Genomic DNA, 12,105 nt, shown 5'->3' with positions numbered 1-12,105 from the left:
TCCCGCGGTCCCAGCAGAAACCACAGCACGCGGTAATGCATTACAGGATGTAGTGTATGGTGTAAAATGGTCGGACCAGTCTGCCTGCTTTATAAATAATGTATTGTAATGTATATTAAAGAAGCCAGACCCACCACTGCAGAGGTTCCTACCGGCATAGTACCCCGAGAAGCCGTGCACCGTCGTGACTGCCACGGCAGAAAAGAGCAGACACTACTAGTATAATTACGCACATCGGAGAGGCAAGCAGAGGCCATCTGTCAATGTCTAAATCAGTTACCTTATTACCACTGCCTAAAGATATAAATATAGGAATGGGAGCCGCTTTCATTAAGGCACATGATGCCATGCTGCTTCAGACAGCTCCAAACGCTAACTTAATTGCAAATGATGACTTTGAGGGGGGTTGGGGGGGGGGTGGCTGCCCTCGGAGTGGGCAGAGGCACTAGTGTGTGTGTGTGTGTGTGTGTGTGCGTGTGTCTGTGTGTGTGTGTGTGTGTGTGTCTGTGTGTCTATGTAGGCATGGCCCTAGGCATGTAATGAACAGTGGAAGCCCTGCGGGCTGCCCTTTCTTCTTGTGTGGCTGTTGCTTTCCTTCCTTCCCAGCGCAGTTCAGGACCTCTACTTTTACTATCAGAGGACATATTCTTGTGATTCGTGGCGTCTCTCTCCGCGCACCGCCGCCGCCAATGTCATAAATCGCCGGAAATGAGAACTTTTCACTTTCATTCGACTCCCTAAACGGCCCTGATAATGAGTGGGCGATAAACACAATGGCTGAGTTGCTCTCTCTGCGGGAAGGTCTTGCCATGCAACCATTTGACATCGTGTGCCTTTCCGAAGCGAACCTCGTCTCAGACAAAGCAGGAACTTCAACTCCCCCGTTACTGTCTGCCGTTTAAAAATAACAACTGGTATGCTGCCTTCTCATCTCGAAAACAGGGGAAAGATCCTTTTCATGGAGGTGTGACAAAGCAGCTGCGTTAGTCATCACTTTGTGACACTTACAGTACATGCTGTATTCGATCCTATACTGATGTGTCATTTCTCTCTGTCTTACAAATGTTGTCTCACTCAGAGATGGTGGTCCGGACAACCATTACTGCGCGTTACGGTTCACTCATCTAAAGAAGGGGCCGCAAAATGACATGCAACCGAAAAACATTTGCACAAGTTCAGCGTCAATTTAACTCTTAGATTGTGAAAATGGACTCAACACCGAGTAATTGATCATGTAGAAATGCGCGAGGGGGTCGGTGCTGCCCTTCTAGAACTGTGTTTGTGCGCCACAATCCTAAACAGAACTGGAAATTAAAGATTAGAGTGTGCCACGAGCCCACCACACAGTCGCCCATCGCCTGCGGAGGATCTAATTATAGGCAGGGGCCAAGAAGATGGCCCAATCCCGCTGACCTGTCACCTGTCAGCCTGCCTGTCCTCCTGCTGTCCGGCGTGCCTGCGACTCTCTCCCCATCTGCCTCCGCACTCTCCCCAAACCACCGCCATCTATACCTGCTCTTCCATCGCTCAAACTTTCTATCCCCAGATAGCAGTGCTCCTTCCGACTCTTGCTATCCCTTGGCTTATACAATCACACGCATTGTTCTCCACCTTCCTGTCTGTGTGTCCGTCTGCCAGCCTGCCTGCCTGCCTGCCTGTCTGTGTGTGTGTGTGTGTGTGTGCCCGGGCTGTTGTAAAGGCTGTGATACATGGAACCTGGCCCATCGCCTGAGGGGATTTGCACCTCAGGATCAGGAGAAAGGCTTATAGAATACAGCCAGGTATGAATTGCATGTCACCCCGACACGGAGCAGACGAGAAGAAAGGCGGTGAAAGAAGAGTTCTTCACACGCACACACCCTGTCTGTGACCGCTTCCTCACCCTGACACGCCGCTGCCAGGGCTTTCATGGCGAGTGCATGGCTCTTAATCATGACATTACATGCACCTCTGAGGAGGGGGAGAGCGAGGATTCACAGGGTGAAATAAAGATTATTTAAGCTTAAGGCCTCAGATCACATGCCCTCATTAAAAAACAGCTAAACAGAGACATTTAAACAAGGTTCAAGTCTCGGAGGCAAACTGTCACTCCTCCGACCAGGGAAGCGGAGAACGTGATCCTTCTTACACCATCCCCCGGGTTAGAAGGCTTTGCTATGGAGTCAGATGTACAAATGCCCTGGTCCCAGCCCTTCAGATGCACTCTAATGTCATCAGAGCCCACAGAGAGCCAAGTGGGGGTTAGATTTAAAGGATAAAGCAAATCTATCACATACAGTAGGATGAGTTGACACAGAAGGTAGTCATTGTTTTGTTGTTTTGCGCCAAGCCAGACAAGACCGATACTGTATACCGGTCTGTGTGACTATTTTGACGACATTGGTATTGCCAGTTAATTTCCATCGCCACTAGGGGGCGCAAAAAAGGCCCTGAGCGCCAGTTTCTATTTAAAAAAAAACGTATTTGTATTTTTTACCCAATGTTATACACGTGTTAAAAAGGCGTTAAGTCCTTGGCAGACATTGAGTTAATGTATGTGTCATGTCCTGATTTATTAAGTATTATTAATTATTTTAATTAATTATTAGTAATCACATAACTCCAAAATGTTCATTTTTTAGGAAATTAAAAAAGTGGTTAATAAAATACAAAAAACGTGGAAAAAACTAAACTAAAAACTAAACAAAACAAGAAGAGACAAATCTACTATACAGAAAAAGTTGTTTCCGGAAGCAATAGATCCAGACTGAGATAGCTGAAAATAACTAACCTGTAACATTTCTGATACAGGCAAGGACACATTTTCCATAATTCAAATAAGGTTGCCAAATCTTCAAAAAAAAATTCAAACCCTTTCGAATTTCTCAAAATATAACTGTATAAACTGTTCATTTCTGAGAACCATTTTGCGATAGGTGGGGGGGGGGGGGGGAGGGGGAGTCAGACTTCCATGTTATTGCAATACATTTCCTAGCAACCCTGACTGCAATCTCTATAAATTGGATTTTGTGTCTTCCTAGATTTGCACTGATTGCAGTGAAATATTATAGTAATTATAGTAATAATAATATTTTTCTAACCAACACACAGACAAAGGGTGTTCAATAGCACTTTTTAATACTGTCCATTGGTTCAATATTATTGTAACCAACACACAGACATAAAAGCTGTTCAATAGCTGATTTAAGTGGTTTCCTCCAGACACCAACGTTATGAACATTCAATGGCTCTTTCCCATGTATAAGAAGTGTCCGAGATTGCTCATCAAGGTGTGCTTTTGCCCTGCTGGGGGATTTTCTTACCCTCTGGGGCTTTACTGGACAGAGAGTGTTTGCTTCTCCTGCTGTTGGACTTCACAATAAACTTTGTTCTTATACTTCACCCTGATATGGAATATCGTTTTTCCATAACAGGCCCAAAACACTGGCCTGAACCAAAGATGCTATTCAGCATCTAATTCACATCAAACGAAAGTGGTAAAACAAGGCTTCAGTGAAATGGGACAAAACTTGCTCGCCCCAAGGCTTAAAGAGAGTTCATTAATGTGAGGCAATGACTTACCAGAAAGGCTATTAGACTCCGTTGCGTGCTCTCCCATTGAAAACAGCTTTTAATGTACTGTAACGTGTACAGCAGTGCCGTGGTGATTTTGCGAACCCGATATATATTCTGGGCAAGGACCTAATGGGACATAATCAGAACAAAACGTTGGTTAGAATCGTTTGATACTGGACTTAATGTTTATGACTTTGCAATCAGGTTGATTCAGCTTTACAAGACCCTATTTGCTACTGTGGGGATTGATGTTTAGAGCCAATTAAACTAATTAGTTTGACTATGACCAATCAAAAGTCCAACCATGCATGTGCGGCTTTGTTGTGGTTGGTTTATTAGCTGGATGCAGTAAGTCTGTTTCCCCTCTCTGTTTTCTATGAACTGTATAGGGTATAGGCACTGGGCAAAGAATGACTCACTCAAACATGATTTTACATGAAACTACTCACTTTTTTGGCAAATTTAGGGGTTTCCTCTGTGTATTTTTCCTCCTTTGGCTGGAAACTTTTGACACCTGCTCTGACCTGGGAAAGAAATGATAAAAAAATTAAACCACTAATGAATAGCCTGCAGGGCGAATAATTCCATTGATTTATTCTGTAAGCATCACTGACGTTCGTCCAAAATGTGCCGTTTCATCCTTACCTTGTTATAGATAACATCCAGCACCAGTGTGATGGTCCCTTTGGTGGGCCTCACCAAGCCTTCTTTCTTCAACTGACGACATATCGGCTGTCCATTCTGAACCTTTAGCCATAATTAAACACCATTAACACCACACGACCGTTGTTTATACTAAATGAGCTGACTGGACCTTTATCAAGTAAACCACTGGTTCCCAAACACTGGGTCGGGACTCATTTGTGGGTCACGGACACATTTTTATGGGTCCCTTTATTTTTTAAGTTTCCTACATTTTCCTACAAATTCTTATTTCATAAAACATTTAAAAAAAATACCCCGAAAAAGCAACAATTTTCATGAATTAAAAACAAAATTCAATGTTATTTTTTGTCAGTACACTTTCATGAACAAAAAAGAATCTATTAAATTCCATAAATTAGAAAACAAAGTAGTGAAAATATCCGATCTACAAGCTCACAGCGTGAGCTATTTTAACTAGTTTGGGTCCCGACTCCCAGGCAAACATCTAATCTCTCTTTTGGGTCTTGAGCTAATAAGATTGGGAAACATTGAAGTAAACCATGCTACAGTACCACCATCTTGCTGATTGGAGGATTGCAAATTAACTTACGGTGAGTAATGGAATGGACACTTTTCCCAAAAGGTTCGGGGCTTTGTCCGTGTTGTCGTCATAGACAAGCAGTTCCACCACATCGTGGATGTCCTTTATTGGGCTACAATGGGACAGGTACAGTAAATGCATAAGATTATGAATTATGAATCAAAACCAAAACGAAAAACATCGGTCAAAATGGTCACTGAAAAGTCTATTACTCACAATGTAAAGGCTTTGTTCCATTCCGGGTTGAGTGTCTTATATATTGTCTGCGTCTGAAGTCGGCTGTTACAGAGCTCAACCACACAGAAGGGGTCACTTCTACCTGGAAATACAATATTAATATTAAATGTATGGTCACAGCCGTTATGTAGAGTGCCGTCACATTATGATCGGAATCGGATCGGGAGCAAAAATCGTGATCGGGACATTCCTAGTATCAATATTATATCCATATCATGATATTAGATATGTGATTTTGGATACTGTACTGTTGTGTTATGGCATAACATGGATAACCGGAATCGGATCGGGAGCAAAAGAAAGGTGATTGGTACATCCCTAGTATAATGTTACACAGAGTACTTCATTACCATTGAGGTCGACTCCGGTGAGATCTGTGGCCCTTATGACCTTGACTTGAAGGAAGCCAACCTCCGCCACAGCTTGGTGCGAGTTCCTCCAGCTCTGTTGGGAGAAATACAGTGTCATTTAAATAGGTCTAAAGGTTTTTTTTATTTCTTTTGTAAATAATCGTTAAAATCATCATCATCAAATCAACTATCAGCTTAAAGGGTTAGTTCACTTTTTTTTTTGTAGGAATAGTGGTTGCAAAGGTATTAATTAAGTCCGAGTCTGATACTGGACACAAAAAATGGTTCCATGTGACATAAAGCAACAAAGGTTGCTTTATATGCTTGCTAGAAATAGGTCAACAATACACATGCTAGTTTTGTGGATTGGTATATTTTTAATGAGTGTCAAAAAGACTGGAACTACTTAATATTCACCAAAACCATACATACCAGAACTCCCACCACGGGACTCAGGCAATCAGTTTAAGTCCAAATATCTGAACTAACCCTTTAAAAATGTATTCTCTCCAGCATGGCTTGATTCATAGGCTCTTTGGCTTTTGTGGGATGAAATTGTTTTTCACTGATCATGAGATTATCATTATAAAACAAAACAAAAAAACTCACATATTTGTCCAAAATATTGTCCTTCTCATCAGCTTGTCCCAAAGGAGCTTCATGGAGGTCACTGATGGAGACTCCACTGCAGGGTCTCTGGGTGACCAGGAACAGCAGCCGGCCCTTCCCTGGGTCCAACACATGGGTGAAGAGCTGCCTCTCGTTGAGCGGCCGCCTGGAGAGGTCACTCTCAAACCTGACATGCATTGGAACAAATTAACCACTTTAGCCCGGGCCTATATACTGAACAGTACTTCATCGTATGACAAATAGCAAAAAATTGCCGATGTACAAGCTTGCAATGCGCCTTGACACGTGATTTTTCTTTTTTAAATAAATAAAATTTGTAGGGGGGGGGGGGGAACGGTACACCATGGTGAAAGGGGTCGTCATTAACCAAATGAACCACATGAAGCCTTGAATTAATGGAGATGTGTTTGATCTAATGTTCCAATATTTGATTAATTGAAGTAAATAGGAACTATATACCTGTATAAAATAATTATGTAGGCTATAGACTCCAGAACAACTCTCCTTGGATTGCATGTCGCACTGAGACATGCTGCTGGGCCTAGCACGTTAACATTCAGGGCGGATCATTTGGAAAAAACTGTGAAATCTAAAATTCTAAATTCTCCATTTAAGAGACAAGCCAAAGAGACACTTACATGCCCCATGACTCTTCACATTTCCTGCCTCTCTTAGAGAACACCTCCAGCTGCAGTGGCTCCTGGTTGTCTTCATAACGAAACTCAAACTCTCTCGCCACTGGGGGTTGGCCTGGATGCACAGGTTCTAAGGGTGGAAAAAAGGCACTCATTTAGAAGCTTGTACAGCAACATGGATACATGTTTTTACAGACTCGCCCACCCACAACCACACACCCGTATGTCAATGCGATGTCAGCTTTAATGCATTGCCAGGGCTGAGCAGCAACTACATGACAGGTGGATTAAGTCTTCATTCAGTCCACCAGAATGAGGCAGGAGAGAGAGGAGAGGGAGAGGTTGGCTTCTCGTGCGTATACGTTTGTAAGTGCGTGTGTGCTTGCGTGCGCCTGCATGTGTACACCTCTGTAGCCACACTGGGATTGTAAACACTGACAGCTTCCAATTAGAATCAGCTTTGTTCAACAAACAAACAAGCAGAGAGGAAGGCAGCGAGGTTTACAAAGAAATGACACAAGAACACAAGACAAGTGCGCTGTGGAATCATCTGGGGGGGGGGGGGGGTGGGGGGGGGGGAAGACAACAAGTAGAGGTAGATGAGCAGGGCATGCTGGGTATGCAAATGAAGGCAATGGAGCCCGGCACCTGAAGCACTGGGAGAAGCGAGTGGCTGCCATGCCTAGTCTAATGAGCTGCCTCTGCATGGCCCAGTGAGCCAAGGTGGAGGTGAGCCACTGACAGGCACCTGCTGAGAGAGAAGAGAGTAACAGAGAGGGAGGGAGCACCGAAGAGAAATTCCGGAGAATATATGAGAAAGAAAGGAGGAAACAAAAGGAGGTGTGTGCACAGAAAATCACCCAGACGCATAAATGGGTTCCACTTTTACACTCTCAGTAAAATGTAAAGGGTGATTTATACTCAGGCGCACGCCAATGTCACGCAACTAAAGTATAATGGGGCTTTACTCTGGGGCTTTGCGTTGCAGGAGAAACATTGTAGGAGAGTAGTGTGGTAAAGATCCAGGCCAAACCTTGCTCCTGTACTTTTGATCCCCCAACCGGAAGCGGACAAAGATATCGCCGTCTCCATGCTGTGGCATGTCATGTCCTTCCACCAAGGTGATGATGAACACTCTGGTCCACACGTGGTTCTTCAACTGAATCTTCGGTACATCGACCAACGTTGGCCCATGGATCTGGACCTGGTTCTGCTGCTGCTGGCCACCCCCTGAGCCTTGCAAAAGAAAAGATAAAGAAAAAAACACAGTTTTTTTGTGCTTTTCTTTGCTTGTGCGTGTGTGTTGGAGCTATCCGAGCTCCACTCTGTTTACCTGCTCCTGCCTCTGCCTCTGCCTGGCACCTCATCACATCCACAGAGTGCATGAAAGTAGGACAAGGGGTCTAACTCTATAAAGCCCATCTCAGTTGGAGCACATTAGCACATCTCTACTGACAGGCCAGCCACGCCATAGAGAGGCTCCTGGAGAGAGAGTGGGAAAGAGGGGACGTCACGGACCAGCCAGATGTCCCTGGCTGTGACAGTCCCACTCATCACAGCCTCCCAGACAGAGGGTGGGGGAGGCAGGACACTTGGCATACTGCAGGAAAGACAGCAGGCTGCAGTGAGTAATGATGCAAACCACATAGCTCTCTCATCAGCAAATTATGTACGTATGTATGTAGTGTATGTATGCACGTATAGCCTATATACACACACACACACGCACATGCATACATACACATGCACACATATACACGGTATATATTATTATATAGCCGCTATGTTTGCTCTATGTTGTTGGATTCTTCCAATCCAACAGAAAGACAAAAACAAAGTGAAGCTGAGAATCCAACAACAATGTTCTGCACACATGCACACAACAATGTTCTGCACACATGCACACAACAATGTTCTGCACACATGCACACAACAATGTTCTGCACACATGCACACATCAATGTTCTACAAACACATGCACACAACAATGTTCTGCACACATGCACACAACAATGTTCTGCACACATGCACACAACAATGTTCTGCACACATGCACACAACAATGTTCTGCACACATGCACACAACAATGTTCTGCACACATGCACACAACAATGTTCTGCACACACATGTGAGAACTGTCTGGGAACCAAGGACAGGGCCCTGCAAATAATCCAGCACTCCTGCCGCGTGTCACAGAGGGGGAGGCGGCCTTGATGTTCCATGTGTCGGAGTTAACGCGAGGCCGTGCGGTGATAGGCCCAGGGCTGTAAAAACCAAACAGCGGAGGGGTTGTGTAGGGCTGACTGTAATTAAAGAGCAGGGCCGTAATCTGCTCTAGCCTCTTTGATTGCCCCGGGTTCCTTCAGTTGCTCCCCCCCCCCCCCCCCCCCCCCCCCCCCCCCCCCCCCCCCCCCCCCCCCCCCCGCCCAACGGCCGGCATGGCTTCAAACAGCCCTGGTACGACTCCCCTGCCACCCCAGGGCCCCTCCTTCTCGCCACGGGGTCGCAACCCGGACTGCCACCCAATCCGAAGGGGATCAAAGCACATCTCAGGGACCTGAATTAACATGGAATACCACAGGCACAGCCCTATAAATATCCCCCCCTCCCCTCCCTTTTTCAAAAGAAGAGGAACAGAGGGAGTGGAGGAGCGATATAACACAGGCCCCAGCCAAGTCATCCCGAGTGTTTATCTTGGACACATTTCTATCTCAGCGGCCAATAAAACAATTCCACTTAACTGTAAGTGGCCCCTAAAGAGAATCTATTCCTGGTCCTAAAAGGGCTGTGCGATTGCTTCCATATGGCGGGACAGCATGGGGACGAGCATGAGGATGAGCTCAGACCCCGGGTCCATTTGGCTGGTGCCTCCGCTCCGTCCGTCCACAGCTGGGACATTACATCCTAACATCTGGGTTATCGCCCGCTATGCCTGAGAATTATCAAGCCTTGCCGATCTAGGCATGCCTGCGCTGGCAACGTGCCTCAAACAGCCCCCCCCCCCCCACACACAGCACACCACCCACATGGCCCCCTCCTGGTTGGTTGTGAAACACTATCACACCGCAGAGCTTTTTTTTTTTTTACCACTTTCCGTTAAATATCTTGGTGGGGGTATAGCACGGTATACACAGCACAAATCCTGACTGTTAATTTAACTCCATTGTCACATTTGTTTACTCAAGAGTTACAAAGGAGGAGGTAGTAGAGTTTGAGAAGTGTGTATTCACCACCTCCAGATAGGTGTTACACGCAATAAGAAATTGTATGTTTATCAAAAGAACAATTTTTTTTTAAATTAAAATAAATGTGGCGGGGGGGAAGTTAGCATTGTTTACATTGTTGAATTAGCGAGTAGCGGAACGTGGAAACGTGTGGCATCCCATCACACGTTCCCTCTGTCTCCCTCAGAGTCCCTTTAGCCATCTGTAGAGGATAACCTACGACGTGTATGAAAATTGCATTCACCCCCCTCCCCCCCCTCCTTCCGTCTAATATCAGACTGAGATTGTCTACCGGTCCATCAAGAGACAGCACAGTGGCAGATGTAGCGACGATATAGGTGTGAACATAAACCCACGGATACAACAATGATTGCAGTGTGAGTCCCCAAACAGTAACACACAGCCTCCATTTTACTCATACATAATTACAGCTACAATACACTGAATACAATTCTATTTCCTCCATGTAATACACCCAATACCTGTTGTGTTATAGTAAGGGCTTCTCTTTTTTTCCCCACCTCCTTCATGTATTTTGTATTATGATTATTTTGACAAACTTTGATCACTATATAATAATGTGCCTACACATTTTTGTTCAGTAAATGATATAGCACAAAATGCAATATGCATTGCAACAAAAGGGTTTCTGTGAAACCACAAAAGAAATAGATTGCATTGAAATCAAGGTTACTCACAAAAGCCCAAGCCCCCAGCAAAACACCTCGTTCTTTGTTGCTCTATAGTACAGTGATCTACTGCCCCCTAGTGCCTAAAACCAGGAAGGGTGTCCCAGAGAATAATGGCACGTTCTGACATTGGTGGTCAGATGCAGACATCCTAGTTCCACTTCAAATGTACATTTTCCAAGGTTAGTTGGAGATACTGTAATGACAATAAAATAAAATAAAACACACTGTACCTTGTTCTTCCTTACTGGCCACCTCTGTAAGTCAAACGGAAGAAAATAAATCAGTACAAAGAAAAGTAAAAAAATCTACGTAATACTCTGTGCTGTGTGCGATAACAGTAAAACATATGGTTCTTACTGGACTTCTTTTGATGGTGGCATCTCTGAACATTATGCAGACGTCAACAACAATGATCCCCATGTCGTTCTCTTTACTTTTAGGATCGGTCAAAGGCAGTTCCATCTGTATGGTTCTGTAAAGCAGAGACACGGTGATCAGCAACGGTACTGATGGATATACCCAATGTAATGTGTATGACATGTCACAAATCTGTACAACGCACAACTCACTTGTACAATTCAAGACTCTTGAGGATAATAGTGCCAGAGCCCATGAATTCATCAGTGGTGCGATTTTTGTCGAATACCTGTGACAAAGGAAAAAAAGGATGATAGAGAGGAGTTTAACGGAGAAGTACACTGTATGATGCTGTGCCCGTGCTGTTATATATTTTATAGCGCAGTGACACTGCGGCCACTTGACTATACCTCCTACAACATATCCATTTGTAACTGTACCCAAATAGTGTACAGATGTAACCAAATGGACACTTACGGGTTCATAGTGAACATTTGTTCACCATCAGAGTTACATTTACTGGGAAGGATATTTTCAGTGAACGACACTGCTCGCACTGCCATTCAAGCGAGGCTGTGTAGATCATCGCGCATTGGGGTTGCACTTGCTGTGTGAAATGTGCTATATATATATATATATATATATATATAAGTCAGATTTGATTTGATATAAAACAAGTGGACTACCTACCCGGACCTCCACAACATGCTCTCTGTCGCGTAGCGGGTGAGAGAAGGACTCGTTCCACTTTGGTTGCAGGTTTTTGTACACAACTTTGCTTTTGTAGAACTGCTTTCCTTCCAGTTTGAATTTGACATAAGGATCACTGGTCCCTGGGATGATAAGAGAGAGAGAGAGAGAGAGAGACAGACACAATGAGACACAAATGGTCATTAACCCATCTTGGGCGGGAAACCCTTTTGGTGTTAGCATTATGTTATGCTTTAGCTATTGAAAAATTATGTTATGCTTTAGCTATTGAAAAATTATGTTATGCTTTAGCTATTGAAAAATAGCATATCTACAAGCTCATAGCTACGAGCTTGTAGGTCTGCTATTTTTGAAAAATCGAGAAAGAACGACTGACATAGAAACATAGCTTTTTCAGAAAACTGTCAGGATGTAGAAGACATTTTTAGAATCTGATCTCAGGTCAAATTAACATCCATCCACAGGGT

General features: G+C 44.3%; 1 protein-coding gene and 1 long non-coding RNA gene across 2 annotated transcripts in view; both read right to left on the bottom strand.

Annotated features, from left to right (window-relative positions):
• The window catches only part of mctp2a (multiple C2 domains, transmembrane 2a), a 51,646-nt gene that overhangs the window by 23,069 nt on the left and 16,472 nt on the right, over positions 1–12,105 (bottom strand). The gene's annotated exons all lie outside the window — the stretch shown is intronic.
• Positions 10,791–11,165, bottom strand: LOC310857961. Its single transcript, XR_014569192.1, has 3 exons — positions 11,140–11,165; positions 10,928–11,042; positions 10,791–10,824 (listed from the first exon to the last, which is right to left on the bottom strand). It is a non-coding gene; the product is annotated as an uncharacterized lncRNA (long non-coding RNA).

This window comes from Protomyctophum parallelum (genome assembly GCF_964188405.1).
Source record: "Protomyctophum parallelum genome assembly, chromosome: 4".
Lineage (NCBI taxonomy): Eukaryota > Metazoa > Chordata > Actinopteri > Myctophiformes > Myctophidae > Protomyctophum > Protomyctophum parallelum.
The sequence above is the reverse complement of the archived record's forward strand: the minus strand, read 5'-3'. Positions and strand labels throughout refer to the sequence as shown.